The sequence below is a fragment of the Schistocerca americana genome, chromosome 3 (genome assembly GCF_021461395.2).
Source record: "Schistocerca americana isolate TAMUIC-IGC-003095 chromosome 3, iqSchAmer2.1, whole genome shotgun sequence".
Classification (NCBI taxonomy): domain Eukaryota; kingdom Metazoa; phylum Arthropoda; class Insecta; order Orthoptera; family Acrididae; genus Schistocerca; species Schistocerca americana.
Window position 1 is genome coordinate 925,540,471 of NC_060121.1, and position 11,939 is coordinate 925,552,409.

Genomic DNA, 11,939 nt, shown 5'->3' on the forward strand with positions numbered 1-11,939 from the left:
CTTTTTGAGGATGTGCCTTTACATCTAGATATAAAGAACAAAAAAATGTCTTTTCCTATAAATTTGTAACTATGTTATAGGCCATTTTAATTGTTTTAATTCTGACGTAGGCACTCTTAGAAGTGTTGAAACCTGGTCAATAAGACTAAAGATAACAGTGACCGAGGGCTCATTTGTTTCAATTTTTATTTGGAATGGTCACTGAACGAAACAGCCGTGTTAAAATATTGCGCTTAAATTCGATGATCTGACGGGAACCAGTGTTATCACTGCGGCAAGGCAGTTGGGGGGAACATACTAAGAAATGATAAATCACATCTGGAAAGTTTCAGATATTCCGAATTCAATCCATATTAAGGTATAAGCATCTAAAGTAGTACTAATATGCTGTTGATAGAGAGCTGAATACTTGTGCAGGTCTGTAAGTGTCTTTTAGATAGAATATGAGAGCAGCATACATGGATCGGACTCGGTTGTTACAGTCATATGTACAGATACACCAGTAAATGCTACATAATTAACACTGTTTCTTTTCTAACACATTTGTGACATTGGCATCTCTGGTAGTAATACACTGAAGCGCCAAAGAAACTGGTATAGGCATGCATATTCAAATACAATGATACGTAAACAGGCAGGATACGGCGGTGCGATCGGCAACGCCTGTATAAGACAACAAGTGTCTAGCGCAGTTGTTAGATCATTTATTGCTTCTACAAATGCTGGTTATCATGATTTATGTGAGTCTGAACGTGGTGTTATGGTCAGCACACGAGCGATGGCACACAGCATTTCAGAGGTAGCGAAGAAGTCTGGATTTTGCCTTATGACCATTTCACGAGTGTACCGTGTATATCTGGAATCCGTTAAAACATCTCCGACAACCTTGCGGCTGGAAAAGATCCTGCAAGAACAAGACCTACGACAACTGAAGAGAATCGTCCAACGTGACAGAAGTCCAACGCTTCCGCAGATAGCTGCAGATTTCAATGCTGGACCATCAATAAGTGTCAGCTTGCGATCCACTCAACAAAACATCATGGACACGGGCTTGGAACCGACGGCCCACTCGTGTACCCTTGATGACTGCACAACACAAACTTTTACGCCTCGCCCGGGCTCATCAACACCGACATTGGACTGTTGATGACTGGAAAGATGTTGCCTGGTCGGACGAGTCTCGTTTCAAATTGAATCGAGCGAATGGACGGGTGCGGGTATGAAGACAACCTCATGAAACCATGGAGCCTGCATGTCATCAGGGCACTGTTGAAGCTGGTGGAGGCTCTGTAATGGCGTGCGGTGTGTACAGTTGGAGTGATATTGGACCCCTGATACGTCTAGGTACGATCATGACAAGTGACACTTATGTAAGCGTCCTGTCTGATCGCCTGAATATAGTCATGTCCATTGTGCATTCCGACGGACTTCTGCTATTCCAGCGTCACAATGCGACACTCCACACGTCCAGAATTGCTACATAGTGGCTAGGGAACACTCTTCTGAGTTTATACACTTCCGCTGCCCTCCAAACTCCCCAGACACGAACATTATTGAGCATATCTGGGATGCCTTGCAACGTGCTGTTCAGAAGAGATCTCCATCTCCTCTCACTCTGAACGGATTTATGGAAAGCCCTGCAGGATTCATGATGACAGTTCCTTCCAGCACTATTTCAGACACTAGTGGAGTGCCTGCCACGTCGTGTTGCGGTACTTCTGCGTGCTCACGGGGGCCATACACGATATTAGGCAGGTGTACCAGTTTCTTTGGCTCTTCAGTGAAAAGCAATAGCATGCAGTGACCTATAATTAAGCCAATTTATCATACTAAACAACAGCAAATTCTATCCTTCTCGACTGTCGAAGGATATAAGTAAAAACATGTAAGTAGTATATAAATACCAAATTTGATACGACACAAAAGTACTACATAATTCTTGTAGCGTAATATTTCACTAAAATTAAATTACACATAGATCAGTTTCTATCACCTGATATGTAATAACAATATTTACTCTTCTTTAGGGTATTTTTGTTCTGTCATTCTAACTACAAAAATGAGTAATTTTTTTCACCAGATGCGTTTCCCTTTATTGAGGTAATGCATCATCAGTGATCTGTAATTAAATTGTTTACATTTGGATTTGCTTCTAGATCGAAAAACTGATCGTTAGAAATATGTTGATTTGTACTTACAGTGATTTTCGCTTGATTTCTCGCTTACATCGGGAAATTTTAAGTATGTGTTGTGGTTTGTGTTTTGTAGTGTTGCCGACATAACCTTTCCACTACTTTGTCTTTGACCTACAACCTTTTCTATTTATTTATTTTTGTATGCGTTCAAAAATGGTTCAAATGGCTCTGAACACTATGGGACTTAACATCTGAGGTCATCAGTCCCCTAGAACTTAGAACTACTTAAACCTAACTAACCTAAGGACGACACACACATCCATGCCCGAGGCAGGATTCGAACCTGCGACCGTAGCGGTCGCGCGGTTCCAGACTGAAGCGCCTAGAACCAATCGGCCACTCCGGCCGGCCTTTTTTATGTGTGTAATTCTATTTAATTATGTTTCTGTGCATATACATACTTTGTGAGAGTAAGGAAGGAGGAATTTCTTTTTTTCCCAGAATTCCCTGAGATTTTATGATATTTCCTGAGATTTTATGAAATTCCCTCAGATTTAAAATGAACATAAACAGCCCCGACCGCAAGAAACCTATTTTTTTGGTTACCGGTGTTGGTCAGTTTGTGACCAACTTCAGAACTCGTACCATGATGGTAGGCGTGGCAGTTGACGATCATGGAGTTAGTAACGCTTGCTCCGTTAACCGCCACCGCCCACCATCATGGTGTGAGGTCTAAAGATGGTCAGAAAGAGACCGAAACCGGTAACCACAAAAAAAAAGGTTTCTTGCGCTCGAGGCTGTTTACCTTCATTTTAAAGTACTAAGAAAAACCACTGTTCTCCACGATAAATGTTCTCAAATGCCTGAGGTTTCCTTGATTTTTCCAGGTAAAATGTAATTCCCTGAAATATATAAGCGCGTAAGGTTGATGTACTGGACTCTCTTTCCTTGTAAAACGTTAGGCAGGAGTGACCCTCTGCTCTTTCCTTCGTCAATATGGCACAAAGAGGTGGCCTCTGGTTGTGACAGTACTTCGCGCACAAGCGTTCAGCGGCTGCAGAGAGGTGGAGCAACGACCGGTGCTCGTGAGGTTGAAAATCCGTACATTCAGCAGATCACAACTGCCTGTTATAGCAATTATAGTCCAAACTTTCGCGCTGGAGCGACTGCTGGGGTTGGCATCTTGCAAGTGTGCCTTTTAGTCCTTAAAATATGACATCGATTTGGTGGTCTTACCCTGTTATTAAAATTTTAATGGAACAGTTTCAGAACTTAGATTGGACAGTGAGTGCTAGTATAGCTTTCATTGACTGAACCTTGCAATATTGAGCTGATTATTGTATATAGTCTTGAATGTACTTATTGAAATGTAGGTATTTTATTCGGTTTGAGTAATTTGGGTGCGCTGGCTTTGGCTTATGTTTGTCAGTGTGTGTGGATATTCGGCTTGCTCTGTTAGCTCGGTTGATTAGTCTCTTGTTGCTTGCTGCAATTAAATACATGCCTGAATAAGGCCACAAACTGAAGTAACTTGTGTTTCATCTGAATAAACTAACAGTGAACTTTAAATCCTGTGGTTTGGCTACATAGTTCTCCCTGCGAGTTGTAAGGGGTCCGTAGGCCCTTACTATAACTTTGCACTCGGCACAGGTCGATAGGGCGAACAATCGATTGTGGCGTGTTGAGAGAGCGAGTGTCGAGTTGCGCCTGTGTGGTTAGCGGGAATGGTGTGTGTGTGTGAAGGCCATTGTTGAAATACGATTGTGAATAAACTGTTTCTTCACCATATTAGATAAGAGTAGTAGTGTCGATAAACTGTGTTATAATGTGCAAACGCGTAAATCCGCGCGAAAAACTGTGAAAAGTGAACACCAAAGAAAGACACGTGTGAAGATTACCACAACAAAACGAGCCAAGAATTCGTCACGAAAGCTTTTAAAGAAGTGTTTAATAGTAATGTTGTGACCGAAATTGCTTTTTGAATGACGAAAATCGAGCAAATTCATGTGGACCCATAAACTGTTATGCAGGCGACAATTTATGTGGCGACGCAATTGTTGAATGACGTCACGCAGACCCGTGCAGCAGCTGCGCCAAAGATCTTCGATCTGCGAGGTGATCACACATCATCTCAACTACCTGTGCAAGGAGTAGGTCAGACGCACACGCACTACACTGGACAGCTACCAGCGCGACTTTGAGACACCGAGCGCCAACCCGGCATCTAGCAGCCGAACTACAAACTACGCCCGCCTGCAGCGCCACGGAGCGGCCGACTGAGAACTACGACGACTCACCACAGATCTTCAGCGCGACTCTGGCAGCAGTACAGCGGTGCGTCACAAAAGCGCCACGCCCACTTCAAACGTCAAAACATCGTGACTCATGGTAACATCAGTTGGTGAGTGAAGACAACTGGTTAGCATAACATTAAATTGCAATATACTATCTTCACAATAAATAAACAGTTTCAAACTCTGTTTTGCCTTAGGACAAGTGGCCCAATTACAGTAATTTCAGAGAATTATACGAAACATACCCTGAAATATAGCATGCTTATTTATGCATACTGCACTGTCTAAATGGTGATTATACAGATATGCTAATTGTTTTTGGAGATTTTACATTTATAGATTAAATGAATGGTATGATTTGTCTTATTTAAAACATTTTACATAAACTGAGTGTGTGAAAATTGATATTTGAATTTATTAGGTTTTGAGAGTCGTTATGTTCAGTACTCATACGTATTGTATCTATTTTGGGGTTAACTGAAGATACTGCAGTTACTGTTTTATTTGTTTAGTGGTAATTAGGAGTGTTTTGGGTTACAAGAGGTTATTTTATATTACTTGCTTGTGCATTAAGAATAAACCAAACATGTCTACTGAAGATAAGCAGGTTTGTGAGGCAGTAGCTGAAAGGAAAGAGATAGGACAGGAAGACAGAGATGATTCAGGAATCAGTGATTATGGATTGTCATTAGAAAGCCCATTATCACATTCAACTAGTTACCCCGAGACACTGGGACAAACGACGAGAGATAAGCCAGTTTCAGAGGGTGAGGATATACGGTCGATGTTAGCAGACTCGCTAAAGGAAACCAAGGCAACAAAAGAGAAATTAGAAGAAACTAGAGAAAGGGAAGAAATATTCCGCAAATCATTAAAGGAAGGTTTACAAGAAACTAGACAAAGGGAAGAAATATTCCGCAAAATATTAGAGGAAGGTTTACAAGAAACTAGAGAAAGGGAAGAAATATTCTGCAAATCATTAAAGGAAGGTTTACAAGAAACTAAAGAAAGGGAAGAAATGTTTCTCAAATCATTAAAGGAAGATTTACAAGAAACAAAAGAAAGCTTAGAAAAATCATTTAAGGAAACTCTAGCACAAGAAATCAAAACATCGCAAATGAAGATAGAATATAATCTGAAGAAGGAAATGCAGGAGTTACAAGATCGACTGAAGATGGACATCAACGAGAGAGAAAGCTACAGAAGAGCATAGACCAAGTCCAGGGACATGCGGAGAAGATGGAAGGAAAGTTAACAAGAAACATAGAACACGATATTGGAAGAAAGGATCACCGAAGTGGAAACAAATTGCAATCATCAAATCGCCGAGGTGACGCAGATGCAGAAACAATGCAATGATGTGGTTAAGGGGATAGGAGATAGGCAAAACCAACTGGCTGTCAATCTGAAAAATGCTATAGCTGTGCAACGAGAAGAGGATAACAAGAGGGTCGCAATGGAGGTCAGGCAATTACAACATGGAGTGCAACAATTGGAGAGCAAGACAGAAGAAATTGATAAACGAATTAGCAATGCAACTTTAACCGTTGGGGAAGTTAGAGTCGTTACCTTGATGAGCAGTAATAGTCGGTACATCCAAAACAATACAGGGCAGAAACCAAAAGGAGGGGTGCACCCAATGATATTTATGAAATGGTTAAAAGGAGTTTTCCCAGCAAATTTCAAAGGCGCAGACAAGATTCAATTTGCAATAGATAGGATGGAAGGTGAGGCCTTCACTTGGGGAGTCAGGAAGAAGGAAGGGATTACTAATTATGATCAGTTTGAAGGGGAATTCTTGAAGAAATACTGGTCCAAAAGTCATCAGTGTGCAGTACTTGAGGACCTATTACACCGCAAGTCACTTAATACATGAAGAGGAACGTTGAGAGAGTTTGCCGAACATTTGTGGGAATTAAACGAGACCTTGGAACAACCCCTGAGTGATGACATAATGGTATCAGCGATAAAAAGAAGATTGAGCCGGAGAATGCAAGAAACTGTATCTGGGAGCCTAATTAAAGATAGGGAGGCCTTGATGGAGATACTGGAACAGTTGGAATCTGTTCAATCACAGGAACACAACCAAGCTAATGATCAAAACCGAGAGGGAAGTAGTGACCAAAGGAATCATTTTAATAATTCGTCTGATTATAGAGGAAGTGGTGGTGGCCATAGGTATAGGAACCATGGTGGTGAACGGCAATGGAGAAATGATTGGAGAAGGAGTGAAGAACCGAGAGATCATGAGAGAGGAAGGGATAGGCGAATGAATGACACAGTGCATATAGAAGAGGCAGAGAGACCGGAAAACTGAATGACACTCCAGATGAGGTCCGGTCAGGAGTGAGAGCGACAAGGACCATAATAAACCTACTAAGACACGACAATGGTGGAGATCTAAGAGGAGATCTACTGGAGGAAAGAAGTAGGATTCCCAAAGAACACATACTACCCATGATAGGGATCAAACTATGTGGACTGAATATTGAGGCATTTGATGACACAGGAAGTGAATCATGTGCAATATCCAAGAGGCAATATGAACAGGTACTGAAAGCAAACATTGGCTTGCCCAGTTTCCCAGTGAGTGGAGTGAGAATTGTGAATGCGTTGGGTGCAGGGAGTAAACCTATTAAAGATCAAGTGTTGATTACCTTCGAGATAGAGGGAGACGAATACGAAGCAATATTTTTGGTGGTGGCTGGACTGAACACATCAATTATTTTAGGAATATATTGGTTGAATGAAGTTGAAGCGATAGTGAATTTTGATGACGGTACTATCAAGGTCAAAGGAAGAAAGGGAGAAGAGAAGAGGTTAAAATTTGCTGAGGGTAGTGCAATAAAAGAAGAGGAAGAATTTAAAGGGATAAGTTTGTGTTATGAAGAGGAACCCACAGTAGTATACAGGGAAGAGGAACTAGAAGAAGAAGTGTTGGTGTACTTTGAGAGATTAGCACGGGAGGGTCGATATGAAGAGGATAAGATCAGTAAAAAGTTGGAGGAAATGACATACCTAGATGAGGAGATTAAGAGGAAATTAGCCACAGTATTATACAGGCGTTGTAAGGTATTTTCTCAACAGCCAGGTATCATCAAATGGGATGTTCAAGCTCCATGATGTAGTTGAGCAAGACATGTTTGGGACATTTAGTTGTTAATCGGACATTTGAAAAAGGGGAATGTTTATTTGCATTGTATTTTCTGATGTATTATAAATAGAGCTTCATATTTCATATCGACAGTTACTTGAGAATGGCTGTAAAATCTGTAACAACTAAATTGTAATATAATAACTCATATGCCATGTGTTCACATAATAATTTTGATTGTATGTTGTGTGTTACATTCAATATGGACTGTAGAGGATTATTGCTGGTTGATGGAAAATTGTGATTTGGACAAAGCCATGTTTGTGAGATGTAATAACCTTTTGTAGAATATTATTATGGAGGCAGCCCACTACCGGAGTCGAGGGATTATTTGGTAAATTGTAATTTCATTAATTATTTACACTGTGTGTTTTGTTCAGATGTAATAATATCTAGTTTCTTTGCCGATTCTTTTACGCCAGAGGCTCCAAAGAAGTTTTCTAGGGCGGGGATGTAAGGGGTCCGTAGGCCCTTACTATAACTTTACACTCGGCACAGGTCGATAGGGCGAACAACTGCTTGTGGCGTGTTGAGAGAGCGAGTGTCGAGTTGCGCCTGTGTGGTTAGTGGGAATGGTGTGTGTGTGAAGGCCATTGTTGAAATACAGGGTCTTTAACGGAGAAGGGTGTCGCCATCGCCGTGGTTAGACCCCTATGTAAAAGATTAGTACCGGGAAAGTGAAGAAGTATCATTACGAAAGTGATCAGTGACGTTACTAGTGCCGATATTTGGTTTCGCGTCTACCGCGCCGGCCTAACCTTGGATTGCAGTGTTGGATGCGGTGATGGATTAGCGTGTGACGATAATGGAAAATGAAGAAAGCCTGTGCTGAGACTAGCCGTAATTAGATATGTATGACGAAGGCAGTGACTGTCTCCATTTTTGTGTTTTGAGAAGAATATAAGTTCGTAATTCGTAAAACTGTGTTAGTGTTCCTCATTACCAGAGATTCAGTATTATAGTATTGAGCAGAACGAACTGGAAAGTAACAACTTTAAGCAGCTGTATCTGGCACAGTTGCAGTGCTTGTTTGACATATTCCGGTATTACTGTGCACTAGAGGGAATTTAAAATAAAGACCATACGCAGGAGGCTCACAGGGCACATTTTTTTCCCAAGTTTGAATACTCACTCTGATATAAGTGAAATAAATTTGAAGCGACTGTTAGCAGCACACTGAATGCAACTGGGAAGAACATGTTTCAAATCCCCGTCCAGACATCCAGATTAGGCTCCTCGCGTTTTTTTTCCGATTTAAGTTTGTTATGACAAAGACATAGGGGACGAAGCATAGATCAGGATGCGCATAAATAGGTACGGAATTCTGCCTTGTCCCTCTCAGGCATCCTGACTTTCGCCTTAATCGCCTCACTGAAACAGCGGAAAAGTTATGGATTTGAAGCGCCGCTCTCCCGAAAGGGTACCCATTGTTTTGCCACTACTGCTGCTTGCGTCGTGAGTCCTCTCAAAGACTGAGCTTTTCCTCGAATGTCCTCACGGATAAGGAGGGTTAAAACTTTCCCTTCTGCTTTTTCAACAGATTCGACTTACTTCCTGGCGGTATAGAGCCCACGAATCAAAAGATCCTTACGGCCATCTGCTTTAAAGCCATGCTGCATCATTGCAGAATGATCCTCCAATCTGTCAACTTGGTGACAACATTTGGCATGCAGGTTAGCCCAACACATCCACGCTGGTTCACACACTGCGATGCAATAGATGCATTTCCATACAACCCGGTCTGAGAAAGAACAACAGCAATCGCAAATAATTATTGGATCATGAAAACCAGTTAGAGTGGACATTTCAAATACAACCAAGTTTATTTGTATTTACAATGAAATGAACATCCTTAGCTACTTACAGGCGTTGACATACGTCAACAGGGAGAGATGAAAATGTGTGCCCCGGCCGGAACTCGAACCCGGGATCTCCTGCTTACATGGCAGACGCTCTATCCATCTGAGCCACCGAGGACACAGAGGATAGCGCGACTGCAGGGATTTATCTCTGGCATGCCTCCCGCGAAACCCACATTCTCAAATGTATTGTCCCGCACTACATTCGTAGTGCCCCCGCCCATTATACTCATTACTCGCGGCGCGTTGCCGATTCCCGTAAGAGTTCAGGCACTGTTTGTGCATTCGCACAGAAGAAAAAGATGGTCAATTGGCCTGTGAGCCTTAACTATATATTTCGGACATGTCCGAAAGAACAGATACCATCTTAGTAGATACAAGTTTATTTGTCACAAGAATTCATCCTCCCTCTTATCATGATAGTGAACCAGTCAACAGCTAATTACTATTGCAATTGGAGGATAAATCTACCCGTACATTTGTGCACAGCACTCACTGTTCATGTAATAAATGAAGAAGAAAAATTAGTATTAGTTAACTTAACATGCCACAGCTCTGAACCTACAGCTCTGAACCCGATATTTTTCTTCATGGTGCTATCTTAGCGCTTCTCCAAACGAGTATCTCCAAGCACTCTCCAGTACAAGAGCGAGGATCCATACGAGAAAAAATGATACCTTTTCGAACTGCATTACTACATCTGTGTCAACCCATCAGGAGTCACGATTGCCCCATGTTTCTTCATGACTGCTACGGCTTAGTTTGCGTTATAATTCTGAAACTCACCCCAAATGTAAACAGTGTCTTACCAAACAAAGTTTGTCACTGACAATATTTCATCTCCACTTTTAATTTGATACACCAGGAAGAACGCTAGCCTCTGATTCGCTGCCAAGTTTTGACGCTACATTTTGGAGGTTTGACGAGCGGATTCCCTTAGTAACTGCGCTCCTGTGCCACTATCGGTACACCAGAGCGACAGCTAGATGCATACTCAAAATCCTGGCGCTATGGCAGCTATTCTTCAAGATAAACATCTACCTCCTACTCAGCAAGCATGCCAGATCCTGAAATTACTCTCCCAGTGCTACCACTGGCCGATATTGCTTTCCAAAGTGTCGTCCTCTGTTATACGCAAGTTAAGGCTTAATTACTCAACTAATTAAAATGTTCCCTTACACTTTTGGTTATTAAAATTTCATAACGAAGGCCAACCGCACTCCAATCGAACCAACCACAATCAATTACGAGCAACTTTCAGACTTGAGATGAATTAATGAGACAACGCCAGCACGCTGTGACGTAATCCCAGTTATCTATTGACCTTCATCCAAAAAAGATCGCTAGCATGTACAGAGGAAAAAGCGAATGATTCGCATTTTTGGCCCAAAACCAAAATTTACTTAATATTTCGCTAAATTTCGATTGCACATAATGTGTCATTCTTAGACTATCTTAAGTTTTGCTCTCTATTTTCCAATTTAATACCAGACACACTAAACACATGTACTTGTGTTGATATCCGTGAGAGTCTCCAAGGAAGACGTCCAGATCACTGTTTTATGTTTACGCCAAATTATACTAACAAGGGTGCAGATTATTCGTAGTTACTAGTACGCTCTAGGAAAGGTCTCCATAAATTTATCAATCACACTTGATATGTGATTTACATAGATTTTATTGCATGATTTTGATAACACCTCATATTTGAGTGACTGCGCTATTGCATACACCGCAGGGCGTCAAACCATTTTCCTTTTTCTTTTCTTTAGTCATCAGTCTGCTCACTGCTTTGATGAGGCCCTCCACGAATTCCTCTCCTGTGCCAACCTCTTCATCTCAAAGTAGCACTTGCAATCCACATCCTCAATTATTTGCTGGATTATTCCAATCGCTATCTTTCTCTAATGTTTTTGTAGCTCCCTCTAATATGACGGAAGTCATTCCCTGACGTCTTAATAGATGTCCTATCATCCTGTCCTTTCTCCTTGTCGGTGTTTTCCACGCATTCCGTGCCTCTCCGATTCTGCGCAGAACTTCCTCATTCCTTGCCTTATCAGTCCACCTGCTTTTCAACATTCGTCTGTAGCACCACATCTCAAATGTTTCGATTCTCTTCTGTTCCTGTATTCCCACACTCCATGTTTCACTACCATACAACGCTGTGCTCCAAACGTACATTCTCATAAATTTCTTCCTCAACCTAAGGCCTATGTTTGATACTAGTAGACTTCTCTTCGTCATGAATGCCCTTTTATGCCAGTGCTAGTCTGTTTCTGATGGCCTCCTTGCCCCGTCCGTCATCGTTTATTTTGATGCATAGGTGGCAGAATTCCTTAACTTCATCTACTTCATGACCATCAATCTTGATGTTAAGTTTCTCGCTGTTCTCATTACTTTCGCCTTTCTTAGATTTACTCTCAATCCTTATTCTGTGCTCATTACATTCTTCATTCCATTTAGCATATCATGTAATTCTTCTTCACTTTCACTAAGG

General features: G+C 41.5%; 1 non-coding gene across 1 annotated transcript; it reads right to left on the bottom strand.

Annotated features, from left to right (window-relative positions):
• Window positions 1–9,486: 9,486 nt before the first annotated feature.
• Trnat-ugu lies at window positions 9,487–9,560 on the bottom strand. The gene has a single exon. It is a non-coding gene; the product is annotated as a tRNA-Thr (tRNA).
• Between the last annotated feature and the right edge of the window lie 2,379 nt (window positions 9,561–11,939).